Genomic DNA, 19,122 nt, shown 5'->3' on the forward strand with positions numbered 1-19,122 from the left:
GATTTTTTCACACATTTTTACCTGTTATCTACAAAAGCCACCACGATAGTCTCATAGTCGCTGATCGTTCCTCTCTGTGTTGGGGACAATACGCAGAGTAGCTTTTATAAAATGACGAAGATCGGGCCCGCGCTGGCTCTTACTCTATATGATTAAATGCCATTGTATTTTTCTGTAGTATTTTGAAATTTATACTCGAGGTGCATAATATCCGAGCCGCAGGCAAAGATTTTAAATAGCGCTGAGAGTTTAATTATTATTTATGCACACGGTAAAACAATACGATATTATGATCACTAAATTCGTTGCAATAATATAGGTACGAAGATAATTTTTTATATTACCTACCTAAGTTCATTATAGAAATTAAAAATGAACCCTAATTACATATACCTATCCTTAATTAAGGTAATTTATTTATCTCTTCTAGAATGTTCAATCATTAATCTAATTACTCGGGCACATAAAAATGTTATTTTCAACTAAATCCTAGAAGAGTGAAACAATCAGTGGAGCAGAAAAAATAAAAGCATTGTCGCCTCGAAGCGTTCAGGTTTTTGTGGGAGGTCGTAAAACTTTATTAGGCGCATTAAGGTCGTGGTTGAATCCTACTTATGTAATAGCGGCCAGGAAACTTTAAGAGTGAAAGTATTAAGTGAAAAGTAACAGCTAGTTTATTTACGTGAAACTAATATGATAGAGGAGTTAAAATTGCGAATAAACGTTTGCAGGTACTTAATACGTTAAATACTCCTAATATTACCTCGAATAACTTATTTACCTATTAATATAAATTACGATTATCTATCAATCAGCCTGTAGGCAATTAGGTATGCGTCTACTACTAGATTCTTCAGGTCATCGGTCCAACGGGCTGGACTCTGGAGGGAGTCCTACACTGCGCTTATTGCTACGCTATCTCCACTCCAGAACACATCTGCACCATCGGCCGTCGGTTATACGGCAGACATTGCCTGTTCACTGCCACTTCAACTTGTTAATCCTTTGAGCTTTGATCCTAATTCATTTATTAAGAAATAGCGCTCTCTTATTATGATCGTAATAATATTATTACGAGAACTTTACATCAAATTAGCGTATTTTCTTAATCAAGTTACTAATTGTGATTGTTCCACTGTGATTGTGGGGTAAAATAATTGGATTAGCTTGCGGAACATGGGCGTAATTTACAGTACGTATCTACGTACTTGTATGTCATAACTTTGTAACTTTGCAGTTAAGTTTAGGGCGCAGGGTGTCCTTCCACTGCAGCGGGGCAAAAAGGCGTAGGTACATGAGTAGGTTGTGAAAAAATGTGTGTAGGTAAAGTTAAAATAATATGAATTTCATAAAATTTTAATAATCTCATGTTAACTTCATAACTTACCTACAGTTATTTTGACTTCGCAAACAGACTTTAAAAAAAAATTTAGGTAGGTATATAATATTTGTAGTAATTTTGCACACGATATCATCATTATATATAACATAACAATCATAGCATTAGCATCCTGTATATGTATATCTATATAATGTTATCTATATAGTGTATAGATATCTAGCTAATTTGAGCTTAGTTTAGAAAAATAGTCAGGTAGATGGTAGGTCCTAACTGTGGTTTGTGGTTGCTACAAGATTATTGATATAACAGCATATATTAGCTATAATATTTTTTATGCTTCTTTAGTTGCAGTGAACACAGTTTTACTGTATCACAAAAAGTAACTTATATCGAATGTCATACTCATAGAGAACTGATAATGCAAATGCATTGATGTAAGTGCATATCTGGACCCGTGTGATAATGGAAAATCCATTTACGGTCAATTCCAACTTCGAGTGTTCGACTCTGACCGCAAATTAATTCAATTACGCCCTAGCAATCGCATTAGGTATAATTATTAAATCAATAGCTATCGCAGAATAATGGTGATTAGAACATAGTAGCTACTAAATAGGTACCTAGCTAAAGTATTTATTATCAGGACTCTCTCCGTCACTCGTTTCGTACAATCGTAGTTCCAATTTTATTTGAATATTAAGAATCCAAAGTCCATGAAATGTTTCAGACATATTCTAGAAACTAATATCTGTGTCTGTGGTGTTTTAGATTTTTCTAAAAATATGTAGTTTTAAAATTACAGGGGCTCAAAGATTTGTATGAAAATTTTTAAGACCGCGTAACTTTGAAACCGAATATTTTAACAGAAATCTGGAAAACCACAGATATAGATATTAGTTTCTAGAATATGTCTGCTTTCATGGACGTTAGTTGCTTAGTATTCAAATAAAATTGGAACTACGATTGTATGAAACGAATGACGGAGGGAGCCCTCTTATTACTGATTTTTGTTAAATTGATGTTAATTGAACATATTTTAATAATAGAGTTTACGCGAGGCTTTATCTAATGAAAGTTAGTACATAATCACTTAATTGATTCAACAGCAAAGTCAATTATTCAGGTTAATTGCAAACAAATGCTTTTATGAATTAAATTATTTGGTGGTTCAAAATGAGAGCTACGAGTATCTATTTAGACGGAATGCGAGTATGCTATGCAATTTTTTTCATTTCTAAACTAGGTAACTAACCCTGTTTCTATCTTATGCTATAGAAATAACTATGTACAATGTACATGCTTTCAAGTTTCTACAACCAGCTGTTTGAGCTGTAGCTAAGTTGGTTGTCAATTAAAAAATAATTAATTTATTCGTTTCCCTATTTATAAATTTTGTATAAAAATTAATCTTTGACTGTTTGACCACACATCGTTGACCGATATGACAGTAGAAGGGAAATGGGTTGAACTGGTATAGGTCAAAATTTGGTGATTTTGTACCAACGTTTTTACCTTTAAAGTATGAATACTAACGTGTGAAACCCATACGAGGAACCTAAAGCTTAATTTGCTATAATCCGCCAAACCAAATAAATCTGTATAGTGCAACATGCAGCATGCGACATGCACCGCCCGCCCTCCCACTGATTGAGATGCAGGAAAAGCCAGCCACCAAGCACGATCTATTTTGCAAAAGTAGGTAGGCATATAGGTAAGTACATTGAATCTTTGAAAAGAGCAACTGCTGAGTCTTTTGCTGGTAATTTTCGGTTTCCTACATTCCGAACCAGTGCAAAAGCTGTAAAAGTTGATTTGAATAAAAAAAATCTTTCATTTCTATTCTAAACGATTCATATTCTCTTATTCTATGGTCTTATGTCCAAGCCTTTGGTATAATTGGTACTGATATCAGTTAAAGTATCCCAGTACCGCTGACACTGACAAGTGAGCTGTCACTGCAATCACTCCAATCTCATCTCACGAGAAGGCTTACAAGGATTTTGAGAACAGAAGCGGTCCCGCTTTCATCCCGCTTGACTGATTGTTGTGTCCCACCGTATTTCTTCTCCCCCTTTCTATTTAAATAAAGTCAAAAATAAATTAACTTTAAAGAACGGCACGTAAAGTTCTTTATATCCCTTTTCGTGGCGCCATACTTACTATTCATACCTTTACCTTCTAATACTAAAATGCGAAAGTGTAACTGGAAGCCTTCCATGGCTTATCAGTTCAAACAATTTTGACGAAGTTTGATACAGCTGGGAAAATTTTCGGCCCGCGAAAATTAACGGGTTCCTTAAAAACCTAAATTCACGTGGATGAAGTCGCTGGCATCATCTAGTTTCTAAGACTTTTTTCCTTTTTTTCTTAAACATACTATGAAGAAAAATAGAAGAGGTACGTTGGGATTATAAAAAAACCTAAACCACGCGGACGAAGTCGCGGTCATCATCAATAAATAAGTATTTTCATAGAGAAAAAAGTATCTTAACAAACACTATAGTAGGTACTAGAACTATGTTCATGTTTAGGAAAATTTGTCTTCGTTAAAGCGTATCTCAGAAAGTTTGATCAGTAGAAAAGTTTTAATTGCTATCAAACAGAATTGCCAGGGAGATGAAAGCTGCTAAGCACCTACCTACCTATGTATTGGAAGTGCTATCCTATTAGTTAAAAATTCTTCTTTTCATTTTTTTAATTTATTATGTAATTTTGCTCGGTAAAGACTTCCCCTTTTTGTACTCTCCTTTGTTGCCACAACAAGTACCTATGTGTACCTAGAGAAATATAAAAAATAAATAAATATTTTAAATGAAAATTCAGATTTAAGTTAATAAGTTAATAAGAACACTTTCCCCATCTTATTACAACGTATTTTTTTAAATGGTAACAAAAAATAAGCTTCCCGATGCTAAGTAAGCCACGCACATTCCATGAACCTATCGTTTGAATTTTCTCGTGAGGCGTATTATCATCTGCCCCCAAAAACGTCACTTCGTGATGATCACGACCACTCTGCCAAGAGCGTTACGAAGAAGAAGAAAAAGAAGTAAAATAACAGAAAAGTTCTTTATCTTCAAAAGTTCTTTAAAAAAAAAATGTTTTTGTGATTTCCACTAGAAGCGGGATAGGATTAAAGCTGCTGGTGATCAGGGCTCTAGACCGAGGAACTTCCTCACAAGGCGTGCCATCTCAAGAAGTACTGCCTTCTGTATCCTGCCCTTGATCCAACAGTTAGGTAGGTAACTATCTTTCTGCTCTGATGGGCCGTCCGGACCATGAAATTGCCTATTGCCCCTGTATCAAACAAACATAACCTAGTCTGTTCGCCCCATTTGTGCTATGGTAATCTTCACAATGTAGTTTGCCTAAACTAGTAATACTAGTAAACTAGTAATAATTGTATCATAATAAGCATGTTTTTAAACTAACACTTAGGTACTGATTTTAACCCCGCATAAATTATTTAAAAGAAAATTAAATTATATAGCAATATTATTACTTATTTACCAAAATTTTGACCTTGTATTAACAGTGAACAATGTTAAAAGTTGAAGTCCTCTTGGAATTTTTTTGAAGAAATGGTCACAAAATTTTATTTCGTGGACTTCAGCAAATTGGCTTAAAGTAGTCCTTAACTTCGGTCTACATCTGCTAATTGCTCCCAAACTTGTTTTGGACATAATTTTAGCTAATTGCAGTCGCGCACTCGGCACTGCGCCAAATACAAGTTTTAGGGGGAATAGTCTAAATCATCCCCCAAAAATATTGCGAAAGAGTGACTGTAACTACTTTAGTTTTTACTAGTTTGCAACTTTTGTGATGTAAGTATTTCTATCTTTTTTACACATCTTTTAATTTTGAAAGCAAAAATGAATTTGGTATAAAACAATCCAATTCAATGTCAAATGCCTTTTACCTTGGTTTGGTAATACTCAGTTAAGTAGTAAATATATACATAGTATAAGCTCACAGGTTGCGTTCTGGGTATTATTATTTCCATCTAAGAAATTTGCATTTTTAATGAAAAATGTTTATTCTGTCAATTGCGATATATTTTGTGGTAGGAACGACAGAAGATGTCCACAGTGTTAGTGAAATCTAACAGCTGATATAACGTGCAGCGAGATATTTTGCAGAAATATGACATATAAATAAATATGACAAGCTTTTTCAGTCTATCGACACAAGACTTTTTTTAAATCGGTTATTGAAATATTTCTGCATTGGCAATTTCTTCAGTTGTATTTATTGTATCTGTTGCTTTCCAATATGTACTTAATTTAGAGTGTAATTCAAAATTTTTACTTAATATAATTCCAGTCACTGGCCTCTAGAGACTATAACATTATCAGCATTCAACCACGACCTTAATGCGTCTAATAAAGTTATACGAGGGCCCTTCGCTAAAACTGAACTCTCGAAGGCGACACGACGCGACGATGCTTTTATCTTTTTGTTTGACTGATTGTTTCGCCCTTTTAGGAAGCTTAGGGATAAAATAAGCTTTATTTGTGTATCTAGAACTGGCACTTTTCACTGAATGATTCGCACAAAACTAGACTCAAGGTCTTTCGTGTCAAGGTTCTTAAGATTTTTGTTATTTAGCTAATGAATTAATAATTCGCGTAACCTTTGAAAGTTCAATTTTTTTACAGGGGACCCTCGTTTATTTTTATTATATGCACTTGCTAATACCCGCGACTTTGCCCGCGTGAAATTTAGGTTCTTAAAAATGTCGTATAGCCTAGATCATTTTTTGTGGGACCGACCCCCTCTCTACCTGCATGTGAAAGTCCCTTTACGTGTAAATTTTCCTTTCCCATTTCCTTAGATTTTCTGAATTTCGTGAATGATATTTTATTCCTTAATTTTCAACCGAAAAAGTTTAAAGCTAAATAGAGCAGCTCAAAATAAAATACCTACTCAAGCAAAGAATTATTGCAGTTGAATTAAAATGGATAAAACGAAACTTTAGTCTGTACAGTTCTCTGTAGCACCAACTTGTGCAACATGAATAAAATGTAGTTAGCATTTTTTTCCGGTTCACCAGTGGCTCATGCCCATGTCCGGAAGTCGCGGAAAGCTACTTTTTTAAATCGTTTAACATTCCTGCTCACCGCGCTCCGCGAACCGAGTATTCATTGAAAATCACTTCTTTGCTCGAATCCTGACATTGATGTATGGCACTGTTCCGTCGGGGTTTGAGGCGAACGATTTGTTTTATTAAATGCTAGCTGGTGCCCGCGACTTTGTCCGCGTGGATTTAGGTTTTCAAAATCCCGTGGGAACTCTTTGATTTTCTTTAATAGAAGTAGCCTCTACCATCTACGTTTTTGACTGTAGACACTAGGCAATTTTGTTTTTATTACATTTTGACTTTTGTTTACAATTATCGTTTTGACGAATATTGATTTCAAAATTTCAAAAACTACGCGATTGCTGGAGCAGTGTGGGGCCCAGGTTCTAAACATGAAGGTATAATTATAAAACTAGGTATGTTAGGTAATGCTAGGTAGGTAGGTATACTTTAATGGTGATGGAAAACATTGTGAGGAAATCTGCATGCCTGAGAGCTCTACATAATTTTTTTTTTAATAGTGCTGTGTGTTAACTCTGCTAATCCGCACAATGACCTGCATGATAGACTATGGCTAAACCTTTCTTATTCTGAGAAGAAACCTGTGCTCAGTAGTGAGCCGTTCATGATGATGACATTAATTTTGCCCCTTTTAGGTGATATCTCTACATAAAGTAACACAGGTAATAACGGTTTGAATGTATGGGATATTCATATAAACAAGTATTTGACGATTACGGCGCGCTATGGCGGAATTAATGTCATAAATCAGAGTTGGAGCATGTTTACGAGCTACCAGAGTTAATTCCAGTGTGACATGACGTTTATATTCGTGAATAATTGTCGTTTGTTCACTACAACACGTAGTTATACTAAATCTTGGGTGCATATGCAGCTCTTTGCACATCTCACTCCAGCTTCGCTTAGTGGTCTAAGTATTAGATATTATTGAGTGTCTTTTCCTAGAGATACTGAAATCGTAAGCGTGAAAATATCAGGTCGGGTTAATATTTTCAATCTATACGTAATCTGCCGCTGAGAACCTAAACTAGCAACGTACTCGTATTTGTCAGAAACACCCTACAATTTTTAACAAATCACAATGCATACATATCGACAGATTTGGTACAGTTCAACAGGTTCAATCTATATTAAATAAAGGAATCCGACGCGATGTTAGATAAAGATATCAGTAAAGCTTATTTATTTATTGCTTTCCAAATTTTCCAAAATTAAGTACAGGACTTACTATAATGACCTTACTTTGACGATATACTATAATGACAAAATTCAAGTGACAGAATAGGTACGTTCTAAAACCTTTTGAAACCTCTCTGATGGATCCACTTTTCTCCACTTTACCCTTTCATTTCCCCGGGAATTGGACGTGAGACATTATTATAACTAGTGATCACTAATTATAATTAACGGAATTTACCTAGTAAAATTAATTAAAATGATTCTGTGCTGTTAACGGCTACTTAATAAATAAGACGTGTATATGATAAATATGTCTATAGTAATAACATAATTAGAAACCTTAAAATGAAACAAGTTTTGTTATTTTTAAAATCTTTAAAAAAATTACTCGAAACTACGAAAGACTTTTTTCACTCATTAACAAACTGAAGCAATATAAATTTATTTAACAGAGCACTGTTGTTTTTTAATGGAAGAAAAAAGAAATGAGCTGTAAAAATTAAACTACGTCTGCAAAGCGGTGACGGCTTTTATCCTTCCCTCTTTCTGGGACAATTTCATTTTCTTTGTACTGTACAGTTACAGTACCTACCTACTGTCTACCTAATATATTTGTCCAGAGTTTTGGAAAAATGCGTGGCCTAGAATGAATAAACCCTTATAGCTCCTGAATTCTGATCAACAGAAAATAAAGAATGACCTAAACCCCATATAGTTTTTTTTCTGTTGTTTTCATAAACATCTCATCATCTTTATCATTTTGTGGAATCTGAATAAAATTCCATTTCCTAAGTTACACTATATCTTTTCAAATAAAAACTTACTATTCAATATAATATCTACTAATCTCAAAAAAACATTTTTAGTTTTCTTTTTTCTTTTCATGAATAACGACTAGCAAATAGCAATTGGCTTGTCAGTAATTCTTACGCATTCCAAAACCTAACTGTTATAGAAGATAATATTTTTGTTCATCTCCAACATCCAATTTCCCGTGACAAATATCAGGAGCCGCAGCTGTACCAATTTCCAATGGCAAAACCTACATTAACCTTAAGTGCCCTCTGTCGTCAACTGAGTTTACAGAATAAATCCAGTTCAAGAATAAATTAGGGTCTTTGTGTCGTAAAATTGTCCCCACTTATCCAAAGAAGCCTCGGTCGCGGTATTGCCAGGTACCGCCTTTCACCCGCAAATAAACTCGTGATTTACGAACATATTCCAATTTTGCCGATACTTTACCAGTATGGATTCTGTATCGCATGTTTACGGTTATTTACGTGGGAAACCGTTTTCCCATAACTGTATGGTATTTCCCATAAAGTACAAGAAACTTGAACTAAATATATTGTGAGCTATCTACGGAGCTCTGGTTGCTCTACTAGGTAGATTATATACCTTGATTAAATAAAATACATAGAAGAGCGAGCGCCACCAAGTTGGATATTAGGTATTTTACTAATATAAGTTGACATTATTTATTCTAATTATAATATACCTAATTTAAATAAGTAATAAGTACATATAAGTAGTTATTTACCTATTAATACATTATAATATGTAGAATAGACTGTAAACATTAAAATATGTAAGATATGTACTACAAAGGAAAGAATAACGATTAATTACTCTTGTTAAATAATATTTAAAGGGACAAGTTTTCATAGTTTTCTAAACATAAATCATCCCAATATTTAAACATTTTTCATCACGCAAACATGACATACTCGTACAATAAAGCCTACAGAGAAATATAGGAACAGTCTATAAATATCTCCCAAAAAAATATGAACATGTGATACGAGAGGCAGGGTACTAATAGGGTGGAATGGTTTATATGTGAATTTCGGGGGTCAGCAAAGCGTGGCCGAGTGCCGGCGTAAGAGATATCTGAAGGCAACGGAAATAATGACGTCCGCTCTGTAATTGGAATGGGCCGTTGCGCACGAGAGGAACTCATATGTGTACCTAATTTGCATTGGGATTTGTTGATGCTCGACGGAAAGAAGATCCTTGCGGGATTAATATTATTTGATGTATATTTTTAAATATGTACAGCACCTTTTTCGTAGAGTAGATATATCAACCGAATTATATATTCTGGTGTGTGTTCACGTTCAACAGTTGAAAGCCTCATTGACTATTAATAGGTACAATATGCGATTGTCGACCTGCTTTTGAAGCAACTCGATTTTAGCCGTTTTGGAGCTGATAGCAGCAGTGAGCGTCTTGTGAGCCTACTCGGAACTAAATGTTAGATGGTCTGTAAATATGGTGTGAACCGGAAAACTAGTACACAAAGTATCAATAATGTTTACTAACGGTACGCTCGGTGGGGCGCTTCAAATCAGCACAAAAAATAACTGTCATTTTGTGTGGCACACTATTTCTAGCGTGTATAATATTATTTTCATTTCATACACGCCTATAAAAACTTGCGTGCCTGCGATCGAACCTCCGACCTTCTGAATAAGAGGCTCGTCATTTAACCACTGGGATATCTCAATCGCCCAAAATCTTTAGGTATTCTGTTTGAAATACGGGTTTGACCACGATCTGTACTAAATGTAACTAACGAGTAGGTAGGCACTTTATCTGAGGACATAGAACTTATATTGTTAGAATTACGAGTCCCCGGTGCGCAATCAACAATTATTCATGAATTTAAACATCATGTCACACTAGAATTAACTCTGTTAGCTAGTAAACATGTCGTGACGTTGATTTATGGCATTAATTTCGCAATTCCGCGTCATAATCACTAAACAATCGCTTTTATAAAATGTTCGTTACTTGCATTTTCGCGTGACGATTGATACCCTTCTATTCTACAAAACTTTGTGTTACTCTAAAAAACTTTGTTTAAGTATGTATTGTGATTTGTGAAGCTTTGAAGAGTTTTGAAAGCGCCTTTGTTAGTTTATTGTCATTTCTTTAGGCCCGATAGTTGGACATTGAACTGAATTGTTAGTAGGTACCTAGCTTGAGTTGTAACAGAGAACTATAAATAATGTTCTAAATCGAGGATGTAAAGTTAATAAACTTTGAAATGAAATGAAATGAAACGAAATGAAAATTTATTTATCTTATTTATGTAGGCACATGCGTTTCGTGGAGTCCTTTTGATAGGTTAAAAAAAAACTAGTAAATAATTAAATTATTTGCCACTCAAGGACCCTGAAATACAGTATGATATCAGGGCGTTTGCTGAAAAAAATACGAGGGTGTATTTTTGTACAGTGAAACAGGCACGATTCGAGGCAAAAAGTTGTCTGTCTGTTTGTATGTATTGCTGCTACCATTTTATGACCGTTTTTATTACCACCCGTATCGACGCGCGACAAAAATATAAATCCGCTTAGTTCTCTGTTGCATAAGAATTTCTAAAATACCAGCCTTCTTGTCTATATTATAAAGGTAACCTTTTTGCAATATTTTAGCTTTCTAAATCAAACGTTTGGGGCAGCAGTGACGTTCATAGAGCTCCGTTTGTACGCTTTGGGTACGGATTACGGAACCCTAAAATTAGCCATGCCCCTTCCAAATAGGTTACGACATTTTTAAGTTTATCCTAGAAAAACGAAACATTCAGTAATGCTGGAAAGATAAAAGCACCGTCCGCATCGTCGCCTTGAAATGTTCACGTTTTTGCGAAGGGTCCCTCATAAAACTTTATTAGGCGCATTAAGGTCGTGGTTGAATCCTGTTTATGTAATCGCCCCCGGGGACCTTTAGCAGGAGAAATATTAGGTGAAAAAATAATATACCTCCCATGTCGGTACAAGTGAGGTTACGTGTCTTAACGTTAATATTGGACTAACCTCCTTTCGATACAGTTTATGATAGTGACGTCGGGATTTAGGCTAGTGCGTATAGTTTTTATAATAACAATAAATTATTTATGCGCACGGTTAATATGAATAAAAAGTTAATCAGTCTTCAGTTTGTTCATTATCTACTCAAAATTTATTAGATTAATCTCAACTTTTGCATAGTATAATAAAGTATGGATGCAGAGTGCTGATGCATGTACTGAATATTCGAATAGATAGATATAAAAGATGACTGTAAAAGTTTAGTCGATACGACCTCCTGAGGCGAGTTCAATTATTATGGTTTTGAAAGCATCACGTAGATAATAGATATAAGTAGTATCGGGTTAACTCTACTATTTTTTTTAAACCGCAGAATTTTATTTAGTTACTTATCTAATAGAAATTTTATCTGCCTTTTTTAGTACCGAGGTTGCGGGTCGGTCATACAAATATAGTTTAAAAGCACGTTATCTCTAGTAATCAAAGTAACGTTTACTTATCCTTAGTTTAATTTGCAATACAAATTCCATCTTGCGAACGTTTACGCGTGCTGATGTTTCACTAGAAATTACTGAGTAGGTAGTAAAACAAGCATAAACAACATGTGTAAATGCTATCTAATCATGAATTATACCCACAGCTCCAATTCCTCTAATTTTTAATTACAGGATAATTTCCGTTGTAATGGATAAGAAACAAGATCAAGTTATTCGCCTCTGATATATTTTCCGCGTGATAAAATTCATTAATTTTGCGGAAGACTCGTCTCATTTTACAGCCACGATAAACTCGGCTGCAAAGTTATGGTAGTTATTGCTGGCTCTGTCTGCTCGAGCTCGTGAATAATTCACTCATTGCGCTCCAAAATGTCATTGAAATAATCATAAGTTCGTGACTTCAATACTAGTAGATGCAAATTGGATGTCAACTGTTTGATTTGATAAGGCATGCACAATCTGCTTACGTATAGATACAAGCCAGGTCAGTAGATAAAATAGTCTCAGAAAACTAGCCGTATAATATTATATTGTACGTATCAAATGAAATATCTACGAATACGAAACGAATATAATATCTTAATCAGTGCCGGCCCAAAAAAAAAAACTCAGTCCCTTAGGCGAATTAAAAACTGGAGTCGCGCCTCTTGAAACAAGAATTCGTGACTAAATGAAATCAAATGGCCTATTGACATAATTTACCTTAATGACGAAATACTTTTATTTAGGTGACGTTAGATTTTCTTTTGTCCAGTTTTTTTTTAAATTAAATCATATTTAATTACTCACATAATATAACGTAAAAGTTTTCCAATTTTTATTAATGTTGAATGCGCCCATAAATATTTTCTTATTTTTATGTCAGTATCTCACGTGAAGATGTCTAAAATATCTATTTCCAAACTTTTATTGTATTTCTACGATACTTTGTTTCATTCAAAAAGTATTTCACTCTAGCTAGCTCTAACATTTCAGGAGCAATACACGAACATTTTTCCGATATCATCTACAGAATCGCTTTATTTTCCAGCTGAAAAATTTAAGTAATAAAGTGCCAGGTTCTTATCACAAAGAAAATAAATCCAAGTTGCAAAATCTATTTATTTAGAGAAATAAATGTCTTAAGTTAAAAAATAGTATTGTAAAAATAACTGTAGTTCTTCGTACAAAACATATTGTTATTGATATAATATTTTAATTAGTACCTTGGGAAAGATTTATTTTAGACAATTCAAAGATTTATTTAAGACGTTCGGGCTCGCGCCCGATTTAAGAAGAATCCACGTTTAAGTATATGTTAATTATCCTATAAGAACCGGTTATAAAAGTAAGAAAATTAATATTTCAGCTGAGTAATATTATAAAAGTACTCGTAAAATCATTCTTCAGAGAGTTCAACACTCAAAACATTAATTTTGTCTATAACTTAGACCATTAGCTGTTTTTAAAAATATGTATCTTATGATTACAATTTTTTTTTTGTAAGATAGGCTTCCGCTTGACGACAATCATGCCAAACAAAAACAATGGTGAAATCTAAGCTAGAGCACGCTTGCCTAGAAGATGCCTAATTACTAATTATACTTACTTGGCAGGAAATATGAACGCCGGCAAGCTATACACCTCAGCGGTTCGTATCAGAATTTTTTAAATAATTTTCCATAAAACAAAACGACCGCGTTCTATAGAAGCACTTTGCAACTGTGCATTGACTACATTTCCTTAGGATGCTCCGGTGTCAGAGCGAAATGTAAGTCAAGTGTCTTTTGGGTTTGTGCGATATTGCGTGGTTGTTGTGCGTATTGCTTGCTTTATGGCTGGCTTTTTCTAAAGTTAGAGGCTTAGATAGAGCCTCAATAGCTCAACCGGTAAAGGAGTGGACTGAAAACCGAAAGGTCGACGGTTCAAACCCCGCCCGTTGCACTATTGTCGTACCTACTCCTAGCACAAGCCTGACGCTTAGTTGGAGAGGAAAGGGGAATATTAGTCATTTAACATGGCTAATATTCTTTAAAAAAGAAAAAGTGGTCCATATCGCATGCTGTATATTGCATAATAGCGGATTTTAGCAAATAAGGCTTTTGATTCCTTGTATAAAACTATAACTGCGATCTAATACGTACGAACGTACTCGTACCTGGTTAAAAAACAAAATTTGATCAATATATTACCCACCTTCGTAACGACAACTTAGTTTAAATTGAATATTAATTGGACGGGTTAAGCCGGTAACGGACGGCGACGAGTGAGTTATGTCTGCAATAAGTAATAAACTAAATTTCCGGGGTACGTATTCGTTTTCCGTCGCAATTTATTGGTTCCAGCCCTTGACCGGAATGTTTCAATTATGGGAGCTAGTTCAAATTTCACTGGCAAATATTATTTCCTTTCAAAATTTTCTTTCAAATATTTTCACATTTTTGAAGATCTTCAGGTACAGTGGTTAGCACTGTTTTCTTTTAAGTGCGAGGTGCCGCGTGAGACGGCAGTCCGCAGTGGGGTTTACAAAAGGTAAAAATCTTCGTTTAAAAATATAGAGGTAGGTTTTTTTAAAATTTCAATCAAACAGATTTAGAACAACTGTTATTTTATTCCTAAAAAAAATCTGACAGGTTAATTACCGTGATTTACCTAATCGACCAACTTTGTCCAAACTTAGTGCAATAATATACATAATCTGCTAAATAATTTAGCATGCTTTCAAAACAAAAATATTTTCGTGATGGTGCACAAACAAACAGACCATTTTTAGTTTATCTTAGTAGAGATAAATAAACAGGCTAAGTTTCTCTCATGTGCAACGGTCCATCCCATTTGCAGAACGGACGTCATTATTTCCTGTACCTGCGAAGCCTGCGCCGGCACTCGGCTACGCTTTGCTGACCTCCGAAATTCAGCTGGAACCATTCCACGCTAGTGCTTATAAACTAGGTACTGAAACTATTTTAGAGATTTGCAAAAATTCTACCTCCTTTTTTATTATCTTGTTCAAATGTACCTACAGCTTGTTTATTTTGAGCGCAGTCTGTGAGATGAAAACTTCTACTAATTCTTTTACGGAAGTATGGTGTTGACATGGACTTATAATACTCTGTTGATTTCAGGTGTCGATTAAGGAAACGAAAACTGCATCCAATGGTAAGTAATAATCAAAAAATCTTACACGCATTTCTCATTAAAAAAAGTTATAAGTGATTTTACTAAGGTAATTGATATAAAAGTATAATCGCGGCCGTAAAACATTAATGTTTTAAAGAAATCTTGCATTAAAAAAAAAGATTCCGACGAATTGAGAACCTCCTCCTTTTTTTGAAGTCGGTTAAAAATAATAAGATAGAACAAGGAATATCAAACCTAGCAAGGCAGTCTGAGACCCCTGTTAATATTTTAACATACATTACATTAGTTGCATTTCAACTGGCCAATATTCAGATTTTCATTTTAACTGCAGTTTTATGTTAATAAAATCAATGAATAGACTGAAAAGTAAGTTTTAGATGATACGTCTTAAAAGTATATCACCAAAGTAGTTATAATAATACCGGTAGCTGCGCAGGTATCTTCGTTTTCTAACTTTAATACTAACTTTAGTACCTAGCCGACATGTTTCAATTACAAAGTTAGCTCGCCGGACCTCATTATTTCCTGTTCATTGTGACCTTATTGCAGTGCCCCGTCTTACTTCAAACGTTCCTCCATTTACTAAGTTTGTAAAAACGTTCTCTAAAGTAATGATCTCATTATTTTACTTCCTAAAAACTTTAAAAGAAAATATTCAAATTCTTTTTAAAAGAAAAGCTCCTTTGCTTTTCAGTTTCACATTTTAAGAGTAAGCAGTCGTTACAAAACACTGTTTACTTTAAAACCAAGAAACTGAAGGAGTCTTTTATCTGCACAGTTTTGAAAAATAAAGAAATCAACTGCGTATTTATGCAAACTATAAAAGATAATAAAAGTACACCTTTAAACCCATACTATAAATATTATAAATGCGCGTGTCTATTAATTGTCTGATACTTTTTCACGGCCCACGCATTTAACCGATTTTAATGAAATTTGGTTCAGAGATAGACTCTGGTAGATTCTACTGACTGACTTCAGAGATAGATTTGGTTCAGATTGCATCCTGGAGACGGAAAACGCTACTCTTATCACAGAAAATCAAACATTTCCTACGTAATTTTGAAAAACCCGACTTCCCGCGGACAGTTTCGGGTGTCATTTATTTTTTAATAAATAATACCCTTAAATATTTTTATTAGGTTTATTAGCTACTCTTATTTACATTAAGCATAGTGCCTTTAATTATCTAGTTTTTAAAGCAATTTATACTGGCTAGTATGCCTTTGAATTGCAGGACTTCGTAGCTTTTATGTCATATTATATGTTTTATGTACACTTTAATTAGAAACTTGGCCTAATTCTACGGTTGTGTTTTTGTGCATCTAATCTTAATATATATATATATGTATACGAAATACGAATAATATATATTTTGCTTTGGCCTTTCTAACTACAGAATTTACACAATTATAATTATTATCTCTGTTCTACTAGGTATAATTTTTAGCTTCAAAAGAACTTTAAGTTAGATATAGTTAAGTTAAAGAACTTTAAGATAGTTAATAATATCGATAGGTATTCGTATGTTAAAATCAAAAAGTTGACATATTTTATTTACATTTACTTAAATTAATATTAGTATGTGACTTAAATAGTTCTTGATAGGCAGCGAATTTCCCAGGCACATACCTACCTGTAGAATTAATAAAACGCTTGTATTTTTAAATTTTCTAAATTTTTTATCGATTTAAAAATAAAAAATAATGTAAAGAAAAGGTTTGTATTTGTTTGGTGGTTTTTGCTGACGGAGTCATGTTCGGAAGCGGTTTCGACGCGTCTTCGAAACAACCACTTTGGAGCTACCGGTCATAGCAAGTCTATTGTTTCAGTCAACTTGTGCCATCTACGTGATTATTTTCATAGTATCGATACCGATCCAGCAGATCTAGCATAAATAATTATCCACCCCATGGGAATACCAATTCCCACTGTCATAGTACGATTAATTCACTCTGGTACGGTGATACATAATATTGTGTCCAAATAAGTATGACAGCGCGCGGGAAGTATTGCCACAGGGCGGAGAATTGTAGCCTTGCCGTTGTACTAGAGGTGTAGAAAGAATGATCGGTGAAGCTAGTGAGTAGAGCTTTTATTTTTTTATAAAAAAATATCTACTCTTCTCTCATTTGTTATTAAAAAATCATAGTCATTAAAATGTGGATTTTTTGCAATTTACATCCTTTCAAAATAATTGTCATCACTCATTATCATTAAAACCGAACAATAGATCTATGTAATTGACGAGTGTGGAATATGCAGAGCTTTTACTCATTAGACTTTGTTGCTGTGAAAAATTTATAATGATGCGGCTCCATGAAAAACAATAGACGTACAATATACACTCACATACGTCATTCATTGTTTATGCCTTTTATTAATTCCAATGCTCATTAAAATGCGTATTATTTATATGTAAACTACGAAATGATATGAATTTTGGTATATTTTCTGTTATGAAATACATTGAACAATGTGAAATAGCTGTTTTCATTAATTTTTTGAATATTATTAATGCAAATATTATTAATTTATTATAACAAGACGTGTATTTTATTACCTATTTATAACAATTTTGTAATACTTATGCAAAACTGGAATATGAGTCATTCTGTATTAATTATTGTTTATGAAATAATTTTAAAAAATGCGCATACAACTTTTGACACATGAGGGCATATTATTACCTATCTCTTGTTTAGAAACTAAATTAATATTCAATATTTATTTATAGCCTAAAGTTGCCTTCAAACTACGGAAATATAGTATAATATATAAATATCGCTCACCCTAGTTTTGAATGTCACTGTTCACACTTAGATGCAATATTATATTACAATTTACATCTAGAAGTTAATAATTTAATAGTGTGAACTATTAAATTATTAACTTTGTGCATTTGAATAAATATAAAATTGCATATTACAAATTACAATAATTTAAATTACGTTTTAATGACCAGACTTACAAGTTGCAACAGCGAAAAACATGCAGTACCAAACCCGGCGTGCGCTTTGTTCTTTACAGAGTTCTCGTTAAATATTTAAACTAGAATGAATGACGTTTTTATAAAACTCCACCGTTTCTAAGGATAACTTCCATAAAAATCCTTTTTACAAGAAGCATAAGAATCTGCGGGGAGTAAAAAAAAACAATTTGAAAAAATAAAGGCATCTAAGAGATGTCTGTTTAAGATATAACTTTTGAAATATTATTTATCTTTTGAATAGAATGGAATTATAATTAAAAAAAATCAGGCTGTGAATTCTATTCGATTAATGGAAAGATAAAGATGATTGAGTCGAGATCTGTTTTAAGCCCCTGAAGCACGAAGTCAGTACCTACTCGTACCTACGATTTTAGTGTAGACAGACAGACATATAGACAGACAGACAGACGGACGGACGGACGGACGAACGGACGGACGGACAGACAGAAAGACAGACAGACAACAAAGTGATCCTATAAGGGTTCCGTTTTTCCTTTTGAGGTACGGAACCCCTTAAAAAACTGTAGGTGCCACTGCTAAGTCAGTCACTAAACAAAATTGCAATAGGTCGATGTCCGTAACCGAGTTCTGCAGATTATCTTTTTCGCCTTTGAGGCGTTTCGTTGCTTTAATGAAATCCAGTCAAAGGAAAGAAAGAATTTAATTTAAGACGAATCAGAAAATATTCAGCTGCCGCTCGCTAGTTATAAATCATTTGAATGCTAATAAATTCGACTAACCCCCAAAGGCCCCAGGTGGAAACAGGATTTCTTTCTCCATCTTTATTTTGGAAAGGAAAAATGGAAAAACAGTTCTTTATTATTAAATTCTTTCATAAAGCAAGCCGTGGCTTTGGGGTTTTGGTTTAATATCGTAATGGAATTTTGTTTATCTTATATTTAAATACAATACTAGGTAGTTACGGGCCGTAGTAGACAATTGATAGGATAATGTTTATGTTTGAACTTAGATTACACGAATCTTCTTTAATTGCCCGTTAACGCTTGGTAAGCTTTGTTTTGTGAGAAAATTCCTTTGAAATGGTCTTCCTTCTTGTGTTCTAACACCAATCTTTT

The 19,122-nt window shown here is 33.9% G+C and overlaps 1 protein-coding gene across 1 annotated transcript in view; it reads left to right on the top strand.

Annotated features, from left to right (window-relative positions):
* The first annotated feature begins 14,847 nt into the window (after window positions 1-14,847).
* Window positions 14,848-19,122, top strand: part of LOC123866813 — a 37,030-nt gene continuing 32,755 nt past the window's right edge. Inside the window, exons 1-2 of the mRNA XM_045908518.1 lie at window positions 14,848-14,865; window positions 15,039-15,072. The gene's annotated coding sequence lies outside the window, so the exon portion shown is untranslated. The remainder of the gene's footprint in view (window positions 14,866-15,038; window positions 15,073-19,122) is intronic.

The sequence above is a fragment of the Maniola jurtina genome, chromosome 7, assembly GCF_905333055.1.
Source record: "Maniola jurtina chromosome 7, ilManJurt1.1, whole genome shotgun sequence".
Lineage (NCBI taxonomy): Eukaryota > Metazoa > Arthropoda > Insecta > Lepidoptera > Nymphalidae > Maniola > Maniola jurtina.